This window comes from Talpa occidentalis, unplaced genomic scaffold (assembly GCF_014898055.3).
Source record: "Talpa occidentalis isolate TD23 unplaced genomic scaffold, MPIMG_talOcc4v2.1 talOcc4.12, whole genome shotgun sequence".
Classification (NCBI taxonomy): Eukaryota; Metazoa; Chordata; class Mammalia; order Eulipotyphla; family Talpidae; genus Talpa; species Talpa occidentalis.
Genome location: NW_023601212.1, coordinates 67547730 through 67570672, shown reverse-complemented (window position 1 = coordinate 67570672; position 22943 = coordinate 67547730). Strand labels below are relative to the sequence as shown.

Here is a 22943-nt window from a genome sequence, read left to right as displayed (position 1 = left end):
CCCCAAATTGAAATTCATCCATTCCAGGTGATAAGGATTCTATCCTGGTGAAAAGAAGGGGGAGGCCCTTTCAACGAGCTGCCTCAGGGCTGCAGAGAAGGCAGCGGGATCTGGAAGGGTGGAGGAGGCTCAGATCCGAGAAAGTGCCTTTTACTGAAAAATTCTAGGGCCATTGGGGGAGGGGGTAGGGTGAGATGGACTGAAAGTGATCAAATGATTTAGTAAATCAGCAGAAGAGCTAGGCAGGCTCTTTTTACTACTATCATACAACCTGCCATAAAATAAATCACTCATCTAAACTCAGTTCAGTTGTCAGCAGCCAAATCTTTGTTGAGAGGGAACATGAAAAGAATTTTCAATTAAAAATGATCAAAATTTATTTGGGGGAGGGTGGGAAAGGAGGGAAGTGATTAGAGGTGGGAGGAGACTCATGTTGGGTCGTGTTCAGGGGTGGGCATGGCAGGTTCTATGGCTGTGTGGTTATAGGAGCCCCGGAGTCACCAAAGTGGGAGTTGAGGGCTGTGTGAGGGCAGGGCACATGGGTGAACCCCCAGGGGATGGTGCCAGCTCCTACTGTGTCCAAGCCCAGCAAGGTGCCCACAGGGTGTGGCTGTCAGCTCCATAGAAGAGGGACTGAGATGACCAGGGCATTCTGTCTAATACCAGCATGCCTGCCAGTTGTGCCGTGTGCTTCTGGTTTTTCCTGAACATGGTTCTGAAGGAGACCCCAGTTTCTGTGCTAAAAGGAAAACAGGAGCACTGCTTTCATGACATATGAGACAGTCAAGCGCAAAGCCAACTGCGTAGACCATGGGCAGCCATGAGGGGCAGGCAATAAAGGCACAGGGTGAAAACCCTGCTTTTTGATGATCTGCAAGATTGGGAGGTGGGAAGGAAGCCCGCACCTGCATACACAGCAAACACTTTAGGACCCAGGTGCTTGTCCCTTCATGTCTGAATGTTTGATACTCTGCTCACTAAGGTAATATCGCTACCCTGGCGATGGGCCGGGTGAGAGGATCCTTGAGGTTGATTTGTGGAATTTTTACCCAGTGAATTTCTTCTCTTGTAGGCTCAGGAGACTAAACAGGAATTGCTTCTTGGATGGATCTTACATAATAAATATTTAGTCAAGGTAGTCTTCCTTGACTTTATCTATTCAAAACTTCACCATTAATAAGGGTTTCCTTTGTTAGAGATGGATGGTTGAACCACTTCCTGAAAACTTGGTTAAAGGTGCAAAGAAGACTCTGACCCCCAACCCGCCTTCCGGCCCAGCTGCCCGCTGTCCTCTGCACTGTGGTCAGTGAGTTCTCCCAGGTGTGGGTATGAGTGGGTGGGGTTGATGGGTGCTTCTCTAGTGAATTTCATGTGCTTTGTCAACACAAATATTTATGGGCTGTTTACAAATGAAAAAAGAAGCCCCTCTGAGCCATTCTTAATACATGAATGTACTTATTCCACTTGAGCTTGGTCATTAACAACGATGTGCTGGGGCAAAATTCTAATGTCTGATCCACTCTCCTGGCTCTCCCATCTGAGGACTCCTGGACAGCAGCCTCGTGGCTGACGAGACACCCCTCAACATGCTGAGGCTGGTACCCGAGTGGGGCTGGGTCTACTCCGTTACTCCTCACCAACCCTCTTGCACTGGATCCAACATTGAAAGATCTTATAATTATTTCTGGTCTCAACATCAGTAGGGGGGAGTGGGCGGAATGGGCAGGGACAGACAATGCCATCTTAGTATGCAGGACTTGCCCTGTCTGAGATGGTGACAAGGGTCCTCACATACCACTGTGCCTAAGACATCCATGCTTGGCTCGCTCCATAAACTTATTCCTCTAGCAAAGTTCAGTGAGCTAAAGGTGGAGAGAGGCACCCACAGACCAAGGTTCTGGCCCCAGTTCCTGCAGACACCAGGCAGGTGACCTTGGACATGTTGCTACCACTATTTTCAGATGCTCAACATTGACTTCTGAGCACACACTCCTTTGTCTCCCCTCAGCTTCACCATGCCCAGGTGCCACTGTACCTTTTAAACAATCAGTGAAAAGCAAAAATTACCCTTATAAATCTCACACTGCCTCACTTCATTAATGTTTTTCTTGCCCTTGAAATCTAACAGGTATTAAACAAAATAAGGCAGAAAATTACTAAGGCTGGGAAAGGATACTGAAGGGAAGCAGGTCCTCACCTACCATGGAGCCTTCCAGACAAGACACAGAACATAAGGCACTCTCTATATGGACTCCTTGTTATTCAGGTGTGAAGGATACATTTAAGTGGGGGAAATAATAAAACTGTTAGTATTTCATTTATTGAATTTGAAGAAAATAAAGAAACAGAAAGACATAGAAAGATAACAAAACAAAATAGGCCTGTCCAAATAAAACTCTTAAGTTATACTCAAATTATTCTGAAAACAGAAATTTCCAGAATATGTGCCAGAAGCAAATATTTATGTATGTATGTGCGTGTGCATGTGCATGCATGTATGTATGTATGCATATATAGGTATGTATATACATACACACATACACTGATGCTATGTAAACAGGAGGAAATCTTCATCTTCCACAATTTTGCTCAATTGACTCGCTTATGGGGGCCTTGCGCTGTATGTGTGAGCATGGAAGGCTGGACTGAAACACAACACTGCAAGCACATATTTCTACATAGTAGGAGAATCTGATATCCTACTATAAAAATGGGGCTGAAACTCACTGATATGGAAACTGCTCAGTTAGTCGGTTAAAAAAAATCCCACCAACATTAAATAAATAAATGAAGAGGGTGATCTATCTAAGCAGAACTGATGCTACCTATTTATTCTTGGAGCCAGCACTCTGGCCAGGAGGAGACAAAATGATTACTTAAAAGCTCCTTTTTATCTCCGTGGCACCATGCAAGACTCCAATGAACCTTTTGCCAGGACACCAGAGATGTTAACACTCATCCTCCAAGATCCAATTTCAACCAGCGGAGCTGTTACCTAATCCAGCAACCATCACAAATGATCAGGTTCCCAAGTCTCTGATGGGTGCCCCTCCTCTCCCCCCCCCCCCACCCGCCACCCCGTGCTCCCCAGTCCAACAGCTTTTACTGAAACAGCCTTTAAAGGGCCAAATCCCCTGTTTATGCTGGTGCCTATAAAGGGTTTAGAGGCAGTGACAGGTCTGCACTTCCATTACCAAAAGACATAATCAAATGCAGTGGATTCACTGTTCGAGGGATGGCCCAACACGATATAGTTAACCCTTTGAGTAATAATTCTTAAGAAAGGAGTTTCCTTCTCACAAATCTATCCCCCTGTGACTCCCTGCTGCCCCTCTCGAGTACAAGACCAGTCAAGACAGGTGTGTGATTTATGTGGAGTTTGTCACAAGCCCTTTAGAAAGCCTCTGATGTCACATCCACCTTCCTGCCTTTGCTGGCCGGGGTTTAATTCTTTGGTATAAGTTCCAGGCTAAGGGGACTGTCACAGCACTGTCGGAGCCACTCTCACAACTGGTCTCCTGCTGTGCTTTATTTATTTTTCTTCACACCAGGAGAAAAACAAACCAAAGCCAAAGGCAGGTTCAAGGTCCTTGGCAGGAGGCTGCAGGCAGTTGTTTTGTCCTTGTCTGGACAGGGATCCAGAGCAGCGCTGGCCCGTGCCCACTAGAGGGCACTCTCTCTTCACCGAGGTTGCTTATGAGGGAGGGCTGGCAAGCTCCAGCCCTCGGGTTGCAGCTGGGTAAAGTGCCGCTTAGACTTCAACTTCCACAGTGGGGCAGGCAGCAGGAGAGGAGGGCAGACATATGGAGAGGGGGCTGACTTCGGATATGGACAGCGGTCCAGGCACCGGAAGCTGACTGACAGGGACACATAGGTGATTTGGGAAAGGCGTGATGAGCTGGCCTCCCAGGGTGGTGGCCTTGAACTCCCTGGATAATCTCTTTGCTTGATTTCAAGGCACAGGGTTGCATCTCCATGCAAGGAGGCCCACTGTCCACAGTCAGTCTTGACTCACACAGTCAGGAGGGAAGCTGGGGAAGCAGAGCCCTCTGGGACTCATCCCAGTGCTGCCCTGCCATCTCCCAGAAGGCCAGAACTTTGGATGCAAGTATAGGACAGAACAGAAATCTGTTTCCTTGCAACAGAAACAGAACAAAATGCTTTCTGCAAACATCACTATTACACCTTTTACTTGTTCTGAAGGTGCTGGCCCACTCCGCATTGCGCCACTTTATAAAACATGAAGTCACATTGCAAACTTGCATAATGGGTAATTGAAGATTAAAAAGGCAAAGTCACTTTTCCAAAATCACAGCAGATGGGACACAGAATCTAGGTCTTTAACTCCTGGATACTTTATTCTCTACTATCACGTTAGGGTCCTGACTCCCTTTCACGAGTGGACATAATATCAATTCTGTGTTTGTACACAAGTGTGCACACATGTATATACACATGCACATGCAGTCTTTTGATGCTCAAGTTATGACTGATACTATAGCAAGAAGGAAACAGATATGAGGAGGAAGAGCAGGAAGTTCTTTTTACTGACTTCTTCATTTTTTTAAACTCTTCCAAGTCTAGTCCTTTTCAATGACTTCTTTCTGCCAAAGACACCATCACGGATGGTTAAAACCACTGTGCTATGTGATAAAATGCCTTCTTCCCTCCTGGCCAGAGATGTGCACTCACCAAGGCCCTATCCAGTTGCAAATCTCAGCTCAAATTCCATGCTTCCTTGTCCCCCAACAGCCAAGAGGATCTCCCTCCCTGTGAGCCCCAAGGCCATGTGCATCTCAGAGCACTGCAGACACACCTGCCACCCTGCCAACAAGGCTGTGAGCTCCTGAAAGTCAGGGGGCACCTGTTCTGCATCTGTGTGTGCCCACTTGATCACACAGAGCCAATGACACTAAGCATCTAATCACACATGTGTTACTATATAATAAAGAGTGAAGAAGGGACTGGTCCAGCCAAAGAGCTCTGCATCTAATCTCCACCCACCCTGACCTTAGCGAGGGGGTTGGTTCGTTGTCAGTGCTCCCTCTCTCTCCTCTCCACTCGCCACGCCAGCCTGGCCAGAGCCAGCATGCTGCTGGGTAGAAGGATATCCCTCTGCCTCTTCCTCTACACCCTCTGACAACTCTGAACAAGCAAATCTATATTGTCATTAAACCAGAGCCTCCAAACCCCGTCATTTCGTGTCCCCAGTTAGCCAACATTATCTATGACAAAGGCTCTGGGTACGGGAATTGCCCCGAAGAAGGACTGCTGGGTGGGCTGAGAGTGGACCCCATGATGGGTATCCCAGGAGGCTACACCCACAGACAAGCCCTCTGAGGAATGCTCTGTTACTTAAGATGACTGTGCGAGCACCTATGGGGTCCCGGGGACGATGCAGGGACTGGGATTTCCAGCATTAATCAGAGGCTGGGACTTCAAAGGTGCAGGGTTTATCCTGTCATCCCTTCGTGACCCCATCTACTTAAGCCTGAGGTGGTCACAGGCAGTTGCTGGAGTAGGTGCTGGCGTGGGACCATCCCAGGAAAATATGGCTTCTTCTGCCTATGGTATCCCTCGTCCCCATCAGCACAATTATACCCACAGACCAGAAACCTCAACTTAAGCTGGGGAACAATGCTCATATAAGTGGATGCTTTGACATGGAAGGTGGGCCCCAAATATCACACTGGTGGTTTGAAGCTCACCCTGATGTCCTTCACCCCTGATTCTCAACTCCTAAGTCTATCTGTGTGATTTTAGGATTTGTCCATCAAACAAATGGAAGTGATTAACAATCCCACATCCTGAACTTTATAAACCATCACTACAGAGAGGTTTCTCCGAAGAATGAGGAATGAGCTGCCGCCTGAGTTGAGATCTTTTGGCCCCAAGTGGCCTGGAGCAGGCCTGGCAGATGACAAGACCAAGTTCCTGAAATCATGTTGAAAACACCCTTGTCCTAGGCTAGCAGTGCTGTCTGCCTCTCAGTCCTTGAGAAGCACCTAGTCATAAAGGTGGGACCCACAGGTCTGGGGTTGACAACAGTATGTTAGGGGATGAGAGAAGGTCCTAATATGTCTCTTCCTCCTGTCAACCTATTTCCCTGGCTTCTTAAACAGGTAGACCAGCAAGGAAACTTGAGCACGGCAGCCAGTCAACAGCCAGATGTTGAGGCTGCTCCTCTAATCTGTCCCACACACATTTATTAAGCGTTTCCTGCGGTGTTGGATACTGTGCTGAGTTCCAGAATAAAACGTGGTCCTGCCAAGGAGCTGATGGATGTACACACTGCCCCACATGGAACAACAGCTGCTGTGTGCAGGGCTCTGTGTGAAGTTTGGGTCAGGCAGGTTTTTGATTTGGGGAGGTTTATGTTTGGGGGTTTTCTATAGAAAAACATATCACACTTTTCTTGTCATTCCTTTTTCTGGGCTAGGTTTCGGTGGCAGCTCCAGGCACATGCGTTGTTTCCACTTTTCAGGAGATGCTCGGGCACAAAGCCCGTTCACACGTCCCCTGCTTGGCACACTGGGTCTCGCTGGGCCAGCTGGCAGAGAGAAGGTGCATGTGCCGGGCAGTGGGCTCCTGCCAGTCTGGGTAGATGCTGGCTGCCTGGGCAAGGGGCTCCAGTTCTTAGTAGCACAAGTTTGGATCGGGGATGGGGAGACCCCTTGGCCTAAAGAGCCGCTGCAGACTTGGTAGAAGGGCGTGACTGCGGAAGAGAAGGTCTTGGAAGGACCAATGTAGGGCATGAGAGGTCAAGATTGCATGTAATGCAAGAAATGGTTTCCTACTAAATTCTCCATTAAAAGCATGAAAAAGTGGCTGGGGGCTTGTGGTGCATGCCCTGTAAATGCAAGCTTCTCTCTAGAATGGTAGTTTCCAAAGGAAGTGACCACAGAGAAAGCAGGAGGAATTTGTAACTTGTCAGCATTCTCCTACCTTAAAGTGAAACTGTTCTTTTTTTTTTTTTTTTAAGATTTATTTATTTTCATATGAGAACTGGGGTACAGGCCAGATGTGCAGGAGAGTGAGAGGATTCACGGGAGACAGAGAGGGAAACAGAACAGGCAGACTGATGAAGTACACTGCTGAGGGGAGCAGTGGGCGAGATGGGAGAGGTCTGCTTGCCATGTGGGATTCTCGCCTGCAGGCTGGGATCAAACCTGCGCTGCAGAGGCTACAGACAGGTTCACAGTGCGGCGCTCAACCACCTGCGCCACCGAGGAGGCCCAAAGTGAAACTGTTCTATGGTTCAGTGTCTCAATTAGGCACCTAGTACTTTGCCTGATTCATCTGAAGAGTTAATATGAAGAGTTAATACATCTTTGATGGCCTCTCCCATCATAATCTAATCTCCAAAAAAAAAAAGTGTAAATAGGCCTGGGGTCCCAGAGCACTGCATAGAGAAGAACCTGGTACAAAGCCAGAGGCAAGAGTCCTCCCTGTGATTCTGCCCCCCTTAGGCTCAGTTTGTGTATCACCCACTGTCAATAATATTATCAACCACACCGGGATTCTTATTAAGGATTAAAGAAGGTTATCCTTACAAAAGCAAATGTTAGTGCTTGGTAACAGGTAGGTTTTCAATTGTTGGTTAAATCTAAATCAATCCCATTGATAAAGTTCCCTTTGGGAAGAAAAAGAAAGCAAGGAAGACAGATTTAGAGTTAAGAGTTTGGTTTTTAGATGTTCAGACTCAGCAACAGAAAAGGAAAGCAGGATAATTCAATGAGTGTGCAGACATGCACGCCCATCTCTCTGTCCTGTGTCCTCATCTCAGGCAAGCTCAGGCTCAACAACATCACAGGTCAAACAGTCACCCTTGGCCAACAGAACATGTTTCAAAATGTCTCTGCTTCCTCTTTCTCCCCTCTGTCTGTTCCTTTATTATTCATCTCCCAGCTCACTAAGTATGTCACTTCCTCTGAAGTCATGAATGACTCCTCGTTACACCATCCCTTGACTAAAGTCTTCCCAAACATCCTATCCTCCCTACGTAGCAGGGCTCATGTTGGAAGACTCAGTCCTTCTAGAGGCTGAAAGATCCTTCTGGGAACCACTTAGCTCGAAAGCAATCTCACCGTGTGTCAGACAAGCTGACCTGGAAGTCATCTTTAATGGCTGCTTTCAAATTTCCATTAAAAAATAAATAAATGATAACCAGAAGAGAGTAAAGACTATGCATAATCGAGATTTGAGGAAGCCTGTTTTAGTCTTGACTCTTGGGTTTCCAAACTCTGCCTCACAATCACCCTTCTCTGCTGGGACACAGAGAAATCTCACATTTAAAATTTTAAAGTACCTAGATGCTGCCATAATGGAATCATGTCTGATCTTACCTTCCTGACATCATTCCTCTCTCTTAGAACTACAAATGCCTTACCAGGTCCTGGCAACAAGCACTGTGCTCTCGTATTTATAAACTCGATCATACCAGAATTCTTCTTTCCCTCCAACCTTACAGACAATTTCACAAGAACTAACTCTGACATAAAGAGATGCTGTTCCCACAAGGATCTAGCCCAGTTTTTGGAAGTCACAGAATAACGCAAAGACCGGGTTCCTCATACAATGTTCTATCTTCCCTTGAGAGATCCTTACAGAAGACATTGATGGTCCAGCCTTAAACCACCCCCCATGACTACTTCTAATTCCACAAATGACAGCAGGAGACTACTGAGAGCATGTCTTCAACTGCTGGAGTGAGTTTACTATCTAATAACAAGATGGAAACATACACCTCTGGCAGATGAGCCATACTGACAGGTGAGCAGACCAAGGACACACAGAGGAAAGACACACGAATGTCCAACAGCAAATTCCAGGACAGACAAAGATCTGGAATCAGTCAATGAGGTGCAATATGCTGGCTCACTCCGTCCCATCTAACTCTTTGGTTCAGTTCTTCTGCTTTGTTCTCCATTAGAATCACAACTCCTGTGCCTCTCTAAGAGGATGGAAAGTTGAAATGTGGGAGAGAAAAAGGACATGTATGTTTTGGTTGAAAATGTCAAAAAGAAATTTGATTCATCTTGGAACTACTGTCACCACTACAACTACCAATGACTATAATAAGATCCTTTTATGTGAACGTGCAAGTTAATATTCTCATGCATATGTTGAGGCTTAATGGTACATGTGTTTCCCACGTGGAACCCTGGCGAGGGAACACCTATGGAAGGCCTTGCACACAGGGCCCTCTGTACAAAGATGGAGGAAAGAGTTGATCCATTGGTATCTTCCAATGTGTCTCTCTCATAGAAACAGAATCCTAATTTTTTAAACTGAGTTGATGGTATTCAGGAGGAAAGACACTTTCCAGCTTCCCTTAAAGCTAGGAGTGGTCGTGCCTTTTGTGAAAATATTCTGGATAGTAAGAGATGAGTGAAAGCAGGATATAAAACTCTTAGGAATGGCTTTAAAAAGATGGAACATCCTTCTTGCCCCTCTCTTCTTTCCTTCTGCAGGCTGGAACATGAATATGATAGTTGGAGCTCTTGCAGCCACCTTGGACCATGAGTTGGCCTAGGGATGGAAGCTGCACAAAGGAAAGAAACCAGGTAGAAATTCTCATATCCTAGGGACCAGCTGGTCGGTCACCTTTGAACTATATGGCAGAATCCTGTATTTTAAGACAAGTTATTTTGGCGTCTATTTTTTATTTGTTTTGGCAGGTGAACCAATTCAAGCTAATGCAAGCTGTTAAAAAAAGAAAGAACTCTAGAAGCCAGAGTGATTTCATGTTGGCTAGAGAGTTACAGAGGAAATTAGAAAGAGGCAGATTTAATAACTAGAGGCAAGTCACAGAAAAACCTGAGTAGCCACTGGGGAGGACTTCTTCCTGAAAAAAAGAGAAGGTTTAGAGTAGATAGAAATAGGCTTGATCATTAGAAGGGCCTCTCCTGGGTACTAGCTGGGCTATTAGCAGAGGTGGAAGAAGATCAGGGCAGTTGTGATGAGGGGCACGGGGAGGAGAGGCCTCTGGTCAGGGTGTTGGGTGCAGGGAGGGGTGCCACCTAGATCTGGAAGACAGAGGCGGGCAGTGAGGGCAGAGTGCCTGCAGAAACCAGTCAGGAGTCCTCTCCCGCCTGTGTGATAGAGGATTCTGTCTCAACCAGAGCAAGCTAAACTAAAGCTGGAGGCAAAAAGAAAAGCAGGAGCTTTGTGAGAAAGCGCTAACAAATTGCACTAGACCATCTAACTTGTCTACCTGTATATGGCTTGTAATGGGATATTCCCTTGCCCGATAGTAAAATAACACATGCACCCTAAGCAGCTCCTGCTCAGGTCCATTTCAGAGGACTGCTAATAGGATACAGGAAAAGGGAAAGAGAAGTCCCAAACAACCTGCTTAGAGAAGAAATCACCTCCACTCACTTTGGAGGTAGCAGAAAGTCCCAGCTGAAGGACACTGGTCTATTTATGGGCACCTCAGGTCCATTTCACTACACACGCCAATTAGCTCTCCTTTTTCCATGACCACAAACAACACCTGTGACCCCAGGCAGCCATCTCACAAATGCACACAAGGTCAGTCAGAGTCCTTCAGGGAGAGCATGTGGACGATCCATCACCACTCATTACAAAGGCCACTCCAAGCACATGCCCTGCTGCTAATGAGACCCCGGTGCCATCCTCAGGCACAACGGGCTGCAGAATCTCCGGCCAACAGGCTGCATGAGAAGCAGGAGGCTTTGGCTATTTCTCAAAACTTTCCAAGCAGCCTCTGAAAAGCACCAAGCCTTTGACCAGCAGGGGAGAGGGGAAGGCAGCACAGGACCCTGTGTTTAGATTCTCATCCAGGGCAAGAAGCGCTATTAATATATGCTGGTGTTGGTGGAACAGGGGACAGCATTTGAGAGGATGAGCTTCAGGCTACAGAAGCATCTCACGGGGACCAAAAAGGGTCTTGGCTTGGGATGTGAAGGGAGGTGCAATGTCTCTGCTTTGGGGAAGAGTCCATAGAGTCTTCACTTTACTTCCCATCTCAGCACCAGAACAGTGCTCCAGTCCAAGCGACCAGAATCTTGAATGCACGAACACCCAGCGGTGTAAGGGCCTTCCCTTTACTTGAACTTGAGTATACGCCTTCAAATCCATCCTGAGCAGGCTTCTCAAATGCCAATTCAAGTTTCCAGGGGGACGTTTTAAAGGAGAAGTAGATTTCAAGTAAATGATTGTAACTTATCGAAAATAATGTGCTACTTAGCGTCTGCGGCAAACATCCTGGCAGGAGCGGGGGAAGCAGCACTGGAGCAGATGGGAGTGATTAGGCTCTGATTTTCAGACGGGCTTTTTGTTTGTCGTTGCCTCCACTCTCTTTTCACATCCTGGCAAAATCAGGAATGCAGGGAAAAAAGGAAGAAGCACCCTCCAGTCCCTACCTTCATTCAGTGTGCTAGGGACTGAGGGCTCCCCCAACAAGCCCCCACCCCTGCCAAGAATCCACACAGGGGAGGCGCCCCCCCATGGGGATGTGCAGTGGTCATCGGGACCATCATCATCAAAAAGCATTTAGCACCACAAGGCGCTAGCTAAATACATCAGCAGTTGACAGAGAGACAGATGACGGGCTATCTTAATTTTCCTTTAAAGATCTGCCTCCCTGAGGCTGGGCCTTATTTACTGTGGTTCTTACTATATTTATCTGAAGAGGTGTCTTGTTTTCTCCCTCACTGAGTGAACCACATGATATCTGTTTTGCAGCTTACATGGTGGGGGAAGTCCCCCACCGCCCCAGCAGCTGGAATTCAGCATGGCCTGTTGCAGGAACCCCTTGTTGAAAGGACTCACTCTCAGCTCCAGAGAGACTCCCCCAAGTAGTAAGTGATGTCTATATGGCAGAGGACACTGAGCACCAGAGTGCTGACTGCCCAGCGAGTCCCCTGCAGACAGAAGATTCTGCAGTCCCCACTTCAGCTGGGTTGGGGGTTTGTGCTCTGGGGTCAGAGAAGTGTGGTCATCTTGGAAGGCAGGTGTACTATTCTGTTTCAATATTGCCTACATTCTGGCACCATCTTGCTCGCCCATGCCAGACTGACCACGTCCACTTATTTTTAGTGCCAGACTCAAGCTCAGTATGAATAAAACCCTCTCAGTATGAATAAAACGATGCTACCAGCCTGCTCAATTTCACCAACTTTGCTATTCTGACAAGGTCCTGGGTTGATTGCTCCATCAACCAGTCATTCGACAAACTTCTACTAAATGTTTTGTTAGGTCCTATATTTTGGTAGGACTGACTGGATCAGAAATAAGATATATTTGTAGAATCCTGGAGGAAAGAAGCCTCAGCTAGTAACACAATGTGAAATGGGCAGAAGAGGTGTGTGGACAATGGTGTGGGACAAAAGGGAAAGCAATGATTTTCTTGTGTGGGAATAAAGCTTTACAAAGTCATTTGTCAAAAATGAGCTCATTTGCTTTCATTGTCACATGAACATGATGGGGCATTATGAACCCCTTTATTCAAATGAGGGACAGAAGCACAGGGGAGCCTGACTGGCTCCCAGGCACAATTGGCTACACGATTCACTCACTCTGAGCCTTCCCTTACATCTTGGCTGTCTCATCCAGGTTGGTGGCCAGTGAGGGCCAGGACCCAAAAGAAATAACAGAGCTCACCCAGGACACCAGGGCCTGAAGTCACAGTCTCTGATTTTCACAGGTAGAAACAATGTGAATTTTTATCTGCCTCTGCAGAATTTCTTTTCTCTCATGAACTAGGCTGAACCGAGAAAAACAGCTATCAGCACATGAGTGGTTTTCCCAGCTTTGCCACTCTCTACCTTAGTCTGTCTTAAAGTAAGCCAAAAAGTCACAGAATTGTTTACATGCCTAAAAATCAAAAATTATAGTTGTGCAAATACTTTTTTTCCTTAAAGTCGAACTGATCTTTACTTTTTGTGATGGGAACCACAGAAGGGCGAGTCAAGCCCGCTGTGCTATTGCTGTTTGGCTGTTAAAGGGACCGGGCTGCACTGCGGCAGGAGGCCTGGGCTTTAAGGTTGACATCATTATGGTCTGAGGTACCTCCAGCCCCAAGGGCTGTTCCCAGTTTGCAAAGCAGAACAAGAGGCCGGCTCTCTGCCTTCTTTATCCCCAAAATGACACTTGGGCTCATAGAAAAGTAAGATGAAAGATACTTTGAAGTCCTTCAATGAAACAAGAGCCTAGCACTTGCATCAAAGTTGTTGACCATGTGTATATGTTTTACTTAGAAGAAATAATCATCTCAGCCTATTTTGTTTATTGTTTTTTTTTAAGATTTTTTTTATGCATACAAGAACTGGGGTGCAAGCCAGAGTTGCAGGGGGTGGGTGAGAGGATTCAGCAGAGCCAGAGTGGGGAGCAGAATATCAGCTTATTCTGTTTATTTTCAAGTATTATCTCAAACAGACAATGGAATCATGGCAACATTAGGGAGGAAAAACTAGCTAATTTTGAGGTTCTGTAAACCAGTGCCAATCATGTTTATGCAGCTCTTTCTCCCCTTCTAGAAAGGATCCCAGACCTAGAAATTTCTACTTTAGACAAATGCTCAAACAGTGCTGCTGCTCTTAAAACTCAGACCGTTAAAAATCAGACAGTCATCCAGGCTGTATGTGGCAGGGATTTCAATTATGAACAGAATAAAAAGTAGGAGGTTCTTAATTTCTCTCTGCCATGTGGCTCCACGGGCGGTTCTGTCTGGGAAGTTCTCAGAGCCCCACCATCCAGCCCATGCAACATCCTGTGAACCAGTTTTCAGAGTTTACCTCCCTTGGGTGCTGCATGACAGTTCATTTTGTGGCTCTAAAATCTCCTGAGATTATAGATGCTAAGGTTTTCTCAGAAAATTATTTTTTGGATAACTAAGCATTTACCCCATTTAAGTGTCGAAGAGGAAGGTTCCATCCTTGTACCTGCATCTTCTGAATGATAGCACATGCTCTCATGTACACATAGAACACCCCCCCACACACATATAACTGTGGTGTGTAATGCAGATATCCTGTCTTAAATTTAGCTGAGATTTCGAAGCTCAAGTCATACACCCAAAGATGGCTAAAATAAATTCATAGACTTATAATCCCTTAAAATTAATGAAGAAAGCATTAACCGTGGCATATCCAAGGAAACTTTCATGGCTCAAATAGGTTCAAGACTTTGTCGTCTCTTTTCATAGCTGTTCATGTACAATACCTGCTCATGGGTTTCTCCTCGAAGGGAAAGAAATCCCCATGGGGGTTCAATTTATCCATTTGAAAACACACTGATTTTTAGGAGACAGTGATTTCCCTAGAAAAGATAGACAGAAGAGAGTTTGAAGGGGCAAGGTAGAGAACCAAGAAAGAGAAAAGGGGTAAAAGATAAAAAAGGCCAGTGAAAAAAGATTGATAAAATAACTCTTGAGACGTGTGTGGACCACAAGGCACTGCATACTGCACAAACTGCCTGGTAATCAGGATATGACCCAGGAGCTCTTTCTCCTGTGTTCCCATCCACTTCTACTGATTTCCAACTCACTATTCAGTTTTGCAATGTTTCCCTCCTGCTTTCAGGAGACTATGCCCTTTATGGGTAAGGAACTCAATGTCCCCGGGGATCAGGCATCTCAGGAAGGTGAGCTGATAGGAGTCCGTGCTCACTGCAATGTAATAACTGACTGCCATTTGCATTCAGTCTTGGGTGGGCCCTTCTTTACTGAAACACATTCCTTATTTTGTTCATTTATTCAATCAGAAACAGCATTTCTCGAGTGTTTGCCATGTGCCACGGAGTGCTAGAGCTGCTGAGGATACAGAATGAAAGACAAAACTCCTGCCCTCCAGGAATGGATGATTTCATGGAGAAAAGCAGACAAACAAATGGATCATTAAAACACAGCAGGAGGCAGCTTCTTCACCAAGAAGCCTCTGCACTTGTGACATTATCTCAATTAAGTGTGTTGACACACGTCCTTACTTCTTTTCTCCAGTCTGGGCAACTAGCTGGAGCGGAGGGTGAGCAAGGTCAGGGCCAGGCACCCATGTGGACTTTTGACAGTCCCCAGTATCCTCTCCTCCTCACATCCTTCCATCTAGCAAGCACCTGTAGAACTTAAAACTTCAGCATAACCTCAGTTCTGCATCTGGGGACAGGGATGCCCGCTCTCCCTGAGTCGCTGCTTCCCTATAAGCCATGGGGTCCTGAGAGAGCAGCTGGCACTTCACTGGGCAGACGTCATCATCGTACAAATGCAGCCCCTCCTCCCTGCAGGCCAGGGCTCTGCAGACTGCATTCCAGCCCCAAGCTGCACGCCAGATCCCAGATGGGCTGGGTGGGGGGACAAAGGTAGTTTCAAGGCTTTTGTGGCTTTGAAGAAAATATCTTGGCAGGCATCTGGCCTGGAAGTCGGGCACACCGGAGTCTGCGCCTGTCAATTTCACCACACCCTCAACTTTGTCCCACGTGTTCCTCCCCACTCTGCACCCCCACCCCCAGCCCGGAGACTACACTCCAAACCTAATCAGCATGAGGAAAATCTAAGACCTGATCTTTCACTCTTCAGATCTTCCACAGGGAGTCCTGGGGGCAAGTCTGTCTCTTAAAATCTTATCTGGGTCTTTCCCTTAGCAGAGAAGAGGAGTAAATATTTAGCCACTGGTGCAGAGGTTGAGAGAAAAGCAGCTGTAATCCAGACCCTATTTCTCAGCCTTTCCAGATCTGAGGGAAGCCTGGCACCCCTGACCCCTAAGCGAGCTTACTCAGGGCGGCAAAGCCCAGACTCCAAGCAGCAATAATTCCACATATAAACAACTCTTGCTAGGCATGAAGCACACAGCAGACAGTAATCAGCTTATCTAATAGAACAGGCCTCTTTTCCTAACGCAGAGGAGGATTAGCAGGCTTGAATTACAGCCGTGAAGTATAATCAAGCCCTGATCGACACTGGCAGAGGATACTGTATACTCCTGCTGGGCCAAGGGCTGTTGGCGCAAGGCGGTGTACCCACAGGGGCTGGGCAAGAAGTGCCTGCGATGGTAACTGCACCGGGAGACAGTGTTTGAGAAGTGGGGGGAAGTGGGTCGCACGGGGGAAAATGAGATTACAGCTGATGCCCACATCCTCGCTACTCCTTCCAGGGCTTGGGAAGTCTTGATGTTCCTGCAGATTTTTTAGGGCCATTAAAAAATATGATCTCTCTTAAATCATGGCCAAGGCTGAAATCCTCCCTCCTTGGCCACTGAAGCAACTTCAGCAAGGTCTGTGGTGCAGAGTCCAAGGTCATCCACCACAGTGATGGTCATGTGGGGATGCGAGTCAGTAGGAGCCAAGAATGGGGTGGGTGAGCACAGGGGAGTGGAAGTCACAGAGGAGTCTGTACTGAGCCTCAGATAGACAAATAAACAGGTTTGAGAGCCGTCACAGCTTCTGAATTTTTGGATACTTTCCCAAGGACCTGATTCCTTGCTCAAACAGGAAAACCTTTAACTTGCTCTTGTTCTGCCATTTTTTTGTGATGAACTTTTGAACTTTTCTTCACATAGTCCTCCTAGTCCCCCTCTATGTGAAACCATCAACAAGTCATCAGCCTTCTCTTCTAAAAAATAATCACAGTCCCCTTTGAAATCCCTCTTCCATCTTGCCATCTATCCTTTCCTTCTATTTAGATTTCTTAATGATCTAAGAATCCAAAGGAGACACAACATTTTAGGAAATGGCTTCCACTAACATGGCAAATACTAGAAAAACACCCACCTGACTTCCCTGGGTCCTGGATTTCTGGTGGCAGAGCTCCTGCAAGGCACAGGCACAGTGTGGCCCACTGCAAGGGGTGCCCAGTGGCCCTACCATGTCTGCTTCTCTTCAGTCAAATTTCACCTAAATTGAAACTTTCCAGTGACTGCCTTTCAGTGCTTTTGCAACACTGGCTTTGTTCTAACACACTCAGCAAGTCTTTCCAGGTGATATCACAATCCCCTTCTAGAGAAGATCTATAAGTTAGGAAGACGTGGGGTATACGTAAGGATTCTGAACAGATGTGTCTGGACCACCTCTTTCACTGACCCTATCCTATCCCTCACTATCTTATCTCCTAAGAAGTATACCCACAAAGCACTGTCCACAGTATAGTATACCCACAAAGCACTGTCCACACTGTCCACATGGGTCTCAATAAGAAATATGTAGCTCCAAACTGCCAGCCTTTTAAACACTTGGTAAGAGCATAAAACTAACTTCTAAAGTAACTGAAGGGCCTCCCCTAGTGGTGCAGGTGGTTGAGCGCAGTGCTGTGAAGCTGTCCGCAGCCCCTGCAGCACTGGTTCGATCCCAGCCGGCCTGCAAGGGTCCCACATGGTGCAGCAGACCTCTCTTGTCTTGCCCGCTGCTCCCCTCAGCAGTGTATTTTGTCAGTCTGCCTGTTCTGTTTCCTGCTCTGTCTCTGGTGATTCCTCTCACCCTCCCATGCATCTGGCCTGTACCTGGGTTCTTGTATAAATAAATAAATAAATCTTTAAAAAAATAAAGTAACTGAATTTCTAGTACATGTAAGACAGTGTGTCAGCAGGGTCTTTAATGGATGTTGGACTGAATGGGTTACCCAGTTTAGTCTTATCAGGTTGCAATCCATTCAAAGTCGACAGTGAGAGACAATGCATTATCAAGAAGGACTGTGTGTTGAGATTATCCAACAGCTGGGTCAGCAGAGAAGAGAGTTCTATTCAATGAGGGACATGGAGCAGAAGATCCTTTCAGAGAGTTTCAAATTCGTTCCAAAGTGCAATCCAAGTAAGTCTCAGATTCAAAATTGAGAGCCAGCTAAGAAGCTGAAGATCCCTGCTTTTAGGACAAAGTCACGGGAGGCAAGAAGGAACCAAATCTATCAAGAATTTCCTTGGTGAGGAGTGAAGGTGATGTGGGCTGATACTAGTTTTGATGGCCAAGGAACAGGTGGGGGCTGGAGCCCAGAACTGGATGTGTCAGCAGGCAGCTCCCCTCTGACAGGCCTGACCACTTCATCTTGGGTCAGTGTGCACTCAGAAGGGACTTAAATGCGTAGTTCTGCCAGCTCTGTTCAGACACCCAGCCAGCCCTGGAGGTCATCCCTGGGGCTGTCCCAAGTAGTCTTTCAAATCCCATTCTAATATTTCCACCCAAAAAAGTGTGCAGGAACTACAATATACCCCGACCACACAGCCCTCTGCAGGTAGTGGGTGGGCAAAGGAAGGGGTGGGGAGAGCCTTTTGTTTGGGAGCCTTCTTGCAAGCCCCAAGTCCAGTTTCTGGTATAGTTTTCCAAATTACTACCATCAAGCAGGCAGACTTTTAGAGAGGCTTGTTATAGGGATGTTGTATCTTTGGCTGGGATTTAAAATGTATAGTATTTTTAAATCACATGCTCTTTTAAATACAGACTTTTTAAGATTGAAAAAAAAATACTACTTGCATTGATGCACTTCAAGGTTGAAGGGTAAATTTTGGTATAGTAAATCTGCTGTAAGTTCTGTCCTGGGGGGAAAGCATCTCATAATTAGACGGTATTGTACCGATCGGAGTCTTTCTGCTGAGGTTCCTATCTGTAGCTAAAATGGGTATTACAGTAGAATTTTGTGTCTAAGAGCTCTCAGGGGCTTTTATGAGAAAGGATTATCAGTACTGCCAGAGTTCTGGGGATCAGTGGGGTTTTTCCTACTCTTAGGGTAGGGTCCAAACTTAAATTCAGCTCTATCTTCCCTAGGAAGGTCTCAGGTTTCTGCATTCCATTCTCCTTCCTCATGCTCCCCCCAGCCCCCCTTCCGGCCCAGAGGCCCCATCTCATCTCAGGCAGAGGGGGCTGGCAGGGCAGGTGGGTAATTTTCCTTTTCAGCTTTAATGGCTGCTATTAACAATAAGTTGCCCTGCCCTACTCATGGCTCAACTTTCAGCTTTTGCTCTGATTGCCTATGAGTAAGACTGTGTCACATGAGCTGTGTTTAACAGAGGTGTAATAAATGCCAAAGAAGAAATATTACCCAAAATAAAAAATAGTTTGTCCCCATGTGGCCAGGATCCCATGACTCGCAACAATGTTCATTTCAGCTTCCAGTGCAATTTCCATTTGCATTCTTTTTTTTTATTTTATTTTATAAAGGGTCTCAGGGGGGTTTAAAAAAGCTGTTTAAGAGAAAAAGCAGAAAGACTATAGCAATCGTTAAGTGCGTGGAGTTCTGTGTTCCTTCCCAACCAATCAGCCTCTGACGACAAACTGCCTGACAAGAGAACCCCCTGGACAAGAAGATAGAGGCTGGTAGGCAAGAAAGGTGGCAACTAAGCATCTACCCTCCAGGATGCTGTCTAGGGCATAGGCTTCGGCTACTAGGACAGAGACAGAGGAAGAAAAGGCTAGACACAATCCACCCACCCCCGACATGCACACAAATGTAGTGTACACACACATACACACACACACACACACACACACCCTCAGGGCAAGAAAGACACACCAAGTTCTCATTAGTTGCCAGAAATCTGGTTTCTTGATAATAGGCAGAAAACAAAACAACACTTCATGCTTTTCAAAGAGTAGCTGGTCGAAGCTGTTTCAATCCCAGAGAAAAAAGCAATAAACACTGAGTCCCCAGGCGGTCCCCTTGGTTGAAAATGTGGGCAGGAAGTATTCCAAACCCATAAGGAGCAGGAAGATGGAGGTGGTGGGTGATGGAGGTGTCACAAGACCAGAAACTGGAGGTGGGGGTAGAGATGATTAACACCGTCGTTAAACCAGCTACAGATATTAAAAATCCTTAGGACACGGACTCCTTAGGTGCAGACTGACTGCTATAGGAAGTATCGGGAGACACAGACCAGAGGTGGGCTAGGAAATTGAGGGCCATTAGAACATCAGTCCTTACAAATCAATCTAGTCACACTCTAAAAGTGATTAACATAACAATAGATAACAATTTCACAAAAGAATGGACCCCTCCCCAAAAGATCACTCTATCAAAACAATTTCTGCCCTGGCAAAAGGCCACACTCCCGCTAATGTCTGTGTGAACATCTTCTTCCTTCCTTTCTTCTAATAAACCTAACGTTTTTACCTATAACCACATGCCTTTGTCTCTTTGGCAAACTCACCACTGCTGCAACATTCATAGCGTTCACTGAACCCAACATCTCATCAAAACACCATCAGTGGAGGGTAGAGGAGAGATGTCAGGAGAACAAGGAGTCAAGTGTGCCCCTCCTGCAAAAACTGGCATCGAGAGGTCCCTAATTTTTAATTCTCTTATTGAAAAGAATCAGTCAAACACAGCCCAAGCGGCAGTTTCGAATGAATGCATGCATGCATGCATGCATGTGCGAATGCTGCCTGCACCTCTCCCCAAGGTCAGAGCAGACCTGGACTCCTTCTTTGCACATCTCTCACACCTGTGTATTAAACACCAGAACCCTTGCTGTACACCTGCAGAAGGGAATTTGGGGGCATAAAAAGACACAATAGCAAGGGACTTGGCTTTGGAAAGGTACTTTGCTCGTGGAGATTCTCCGCATCATCACTGTAAAATGTCAGAGATGGTGAGAGGTGTCAAAGGTTACAACAGAAAGAGACAGACAGGCAGGATTCAGGTGGGTAACTGCCTAGCCAGACCCTGCAGGAAATGACCCTGCAGAGCCCACTCCTCCTGTGGGATAGGGAAGCAATGAGTTTGGCAGGAGGAGGGAAGAAGACGACTTTGGCCTGCCTTGGTGAGGCTGAAAGTGCCCACATTACTGAGGCTAAGGATGGAGTAGGGAACTCTCAGCAATCAAGAGGTACCTTCCATGGGAAACACTAGTCTCCATAGGAGATGCTGTTCTCAGTCTGCCACTCTTGATCTTTGTGATCTTGTGCAAGTCACCTTTATGAAAAGCAAAGATGGGACTGGGTCATTTTCGAAGGTCTTGATTATTTTTAAGATGCATCTTTAAAAAGCCAGCCATTTTCTGGGCCTCCCCGGTGGCGCAGCGGTTGAGTGCTGGGTTGCGAAGCTGCCCGCGGCCTCTGCGGCGCTGGTTCGATCCCCGGCTGCTCCCCGGCCACTGGAGGAGGGTCCTACATGGCGCGCAGACCTCTCCTGCCGCCCGCTGCTCCCCTCAGCAGTGTACTTCGGTCCTTCTGCCTGCTCTGCTCCCCGCTCTGGCTCTGGTGAATTCTCTCACCCTCCCACGCTTCTGACTGTACCCAGTGCATGTATAAACAAAAAAACAAACAAACAAATAAAATAAATAAATAAAACATGCCTCTATTAAAAAAAAAAAAAAAGCCAGCCATTTTCTATATTGGAAGAGCTGGCCAGGCAGCCTTGAACAGAGATTTGGACCCCTTTTTCTGCTAGGTTTTCTACTTTCCCAAGAACTTTCATACAATTTCATTTGATCCTCTTACCCCTCTTCAGAGGGAGAGCTGGGATACCCATTTTTTAAGAAGTTGTTTCAGAGAAGTTAAAAACAGCCCAGATTAAGGCAGATCCCTCAAGTCCAGATCTTCAAAATCCATGTGCTTTGCCCAAATCTTGGGCTTCCACTATGGTATTATTCATTGAAGCAGGGGGCTGTCTTGGAGACATGTGGTCCAGCCAGTTACTGTGCTATGAGCTAGAAGAGGGAGTGAAAAAGTGGGAGATGGGGTGGGGCAGAGAAGCAAAGAGAATGTAGAAATTATGCATGAGCCCTGACATTCATATAGATGGAGGGTAGTGGGGTAGGATGGCAGCAACTGACCCCCAGTGCCTTTCAGTAACAAAGTGTCAGTAACTGTTAGAACAGTTACTCATAAACAATGCCATTTGGTGCCATAGGAATAAAAACTGACTCAAGATCCACATTTGGCACATGCTTCCTAGAGGTCAACTCGAACTCTAGCTTCCTGAGAGGGATGATTTTCTTTCATTTTCACAGCTCATACAAGACCTCCTTTGATACTTTGGCAGCCTTCAGGGAGAGGACTACTTCTAGTGGACCCACTTAATAAGGGACAAAGTGAGACTCCGTGGTGTGAGGAACAGAGAAGAAAGTACAACTTAGGTGCCTGAATGAGGGGCAAGGTCTTACCCACACTTTCTTTATAGGGTATTGTGAGCCCAATTCACCCCACGCTTCATATCTGCCCCCTAAAGAACTTGAATCAAAGAGAATGTGTCTTCTGTTCATCTCTGCAGGGGCAGAAAATGAAAGAAACCCAGAATAGAGATGTACAATATGGGCCAGGGTCTTATTCAACCTCTGTGACATTCTTGATAATCCCCTCCAAACCTTAAGGCAGAGCATTCAAATTATTTGCCAGGGAGTCCAATCAATTTATTGGAAGTTGAGGCATTGGATCTGATGTTTAAATCAATTAGAATGAGCCCCTGAACAAGAGAATGCTTATCTAACACCAACAGGTTGGCAATACTCAGGATCCAACATGGGAAAGGGAGGCATATTAGAGTGGGCAGAGATAGTGGGAAGAAAGGGAAGCTTCTTTCGTGTGAGCGTTGAGTTGCTCCTCTTTTTCTGGATTATGCTACCTATCACATGGCAGCTGGTTTTGCTGGCTGGACCCTGGGTTTTCCACAACAACAAGGCAATGTAATCTGTAAATCCAAGTCACATTTCAGAAACATTAAAGGGGGAAAAAGCTAAGTTGTATAAGGAAGTACTTGAATAGTAAGATCCTCACTTCCCCCCAGGTAGGGCTTCGACAAAGTCAAAAGGATGGGTTACTTTACAGGCCATAGTCCTCTTTCTGTTTCTGGCTTCTTGTGTTGGAATTTCGACTAGAATGGGGAGTCTGTAGTGTGGGGAGAAGGAAGGCTTTGGACTTAGAATTCAAATCCTAGCTCTATCATTTATTGGCGGGGAGGCATTGGATGACATCTTGGCGCTGGTTGCCTCAACTGGAAAGTAAGTTGGCAGGGCTCTCTGTCTACAGTTGGGTGAGTCCCTGGTACATGGCTGGTGTGAAATAAA

The 22943-nt window shown here is 46.4% G+C and overlaps 1 protein-coding gene across 4 annotated transcripts in view; it reads right to left on the bottom strand.

Moving 5' to 3' along the window:
• Positions 1–22943, bottom strand: part of PBX1 (PBX homeobox 1) — a 657632-nt gene that overhangs the window by 91397 nt on the left and 543292 nt on the right. The window lies entirely within an intron of this gene.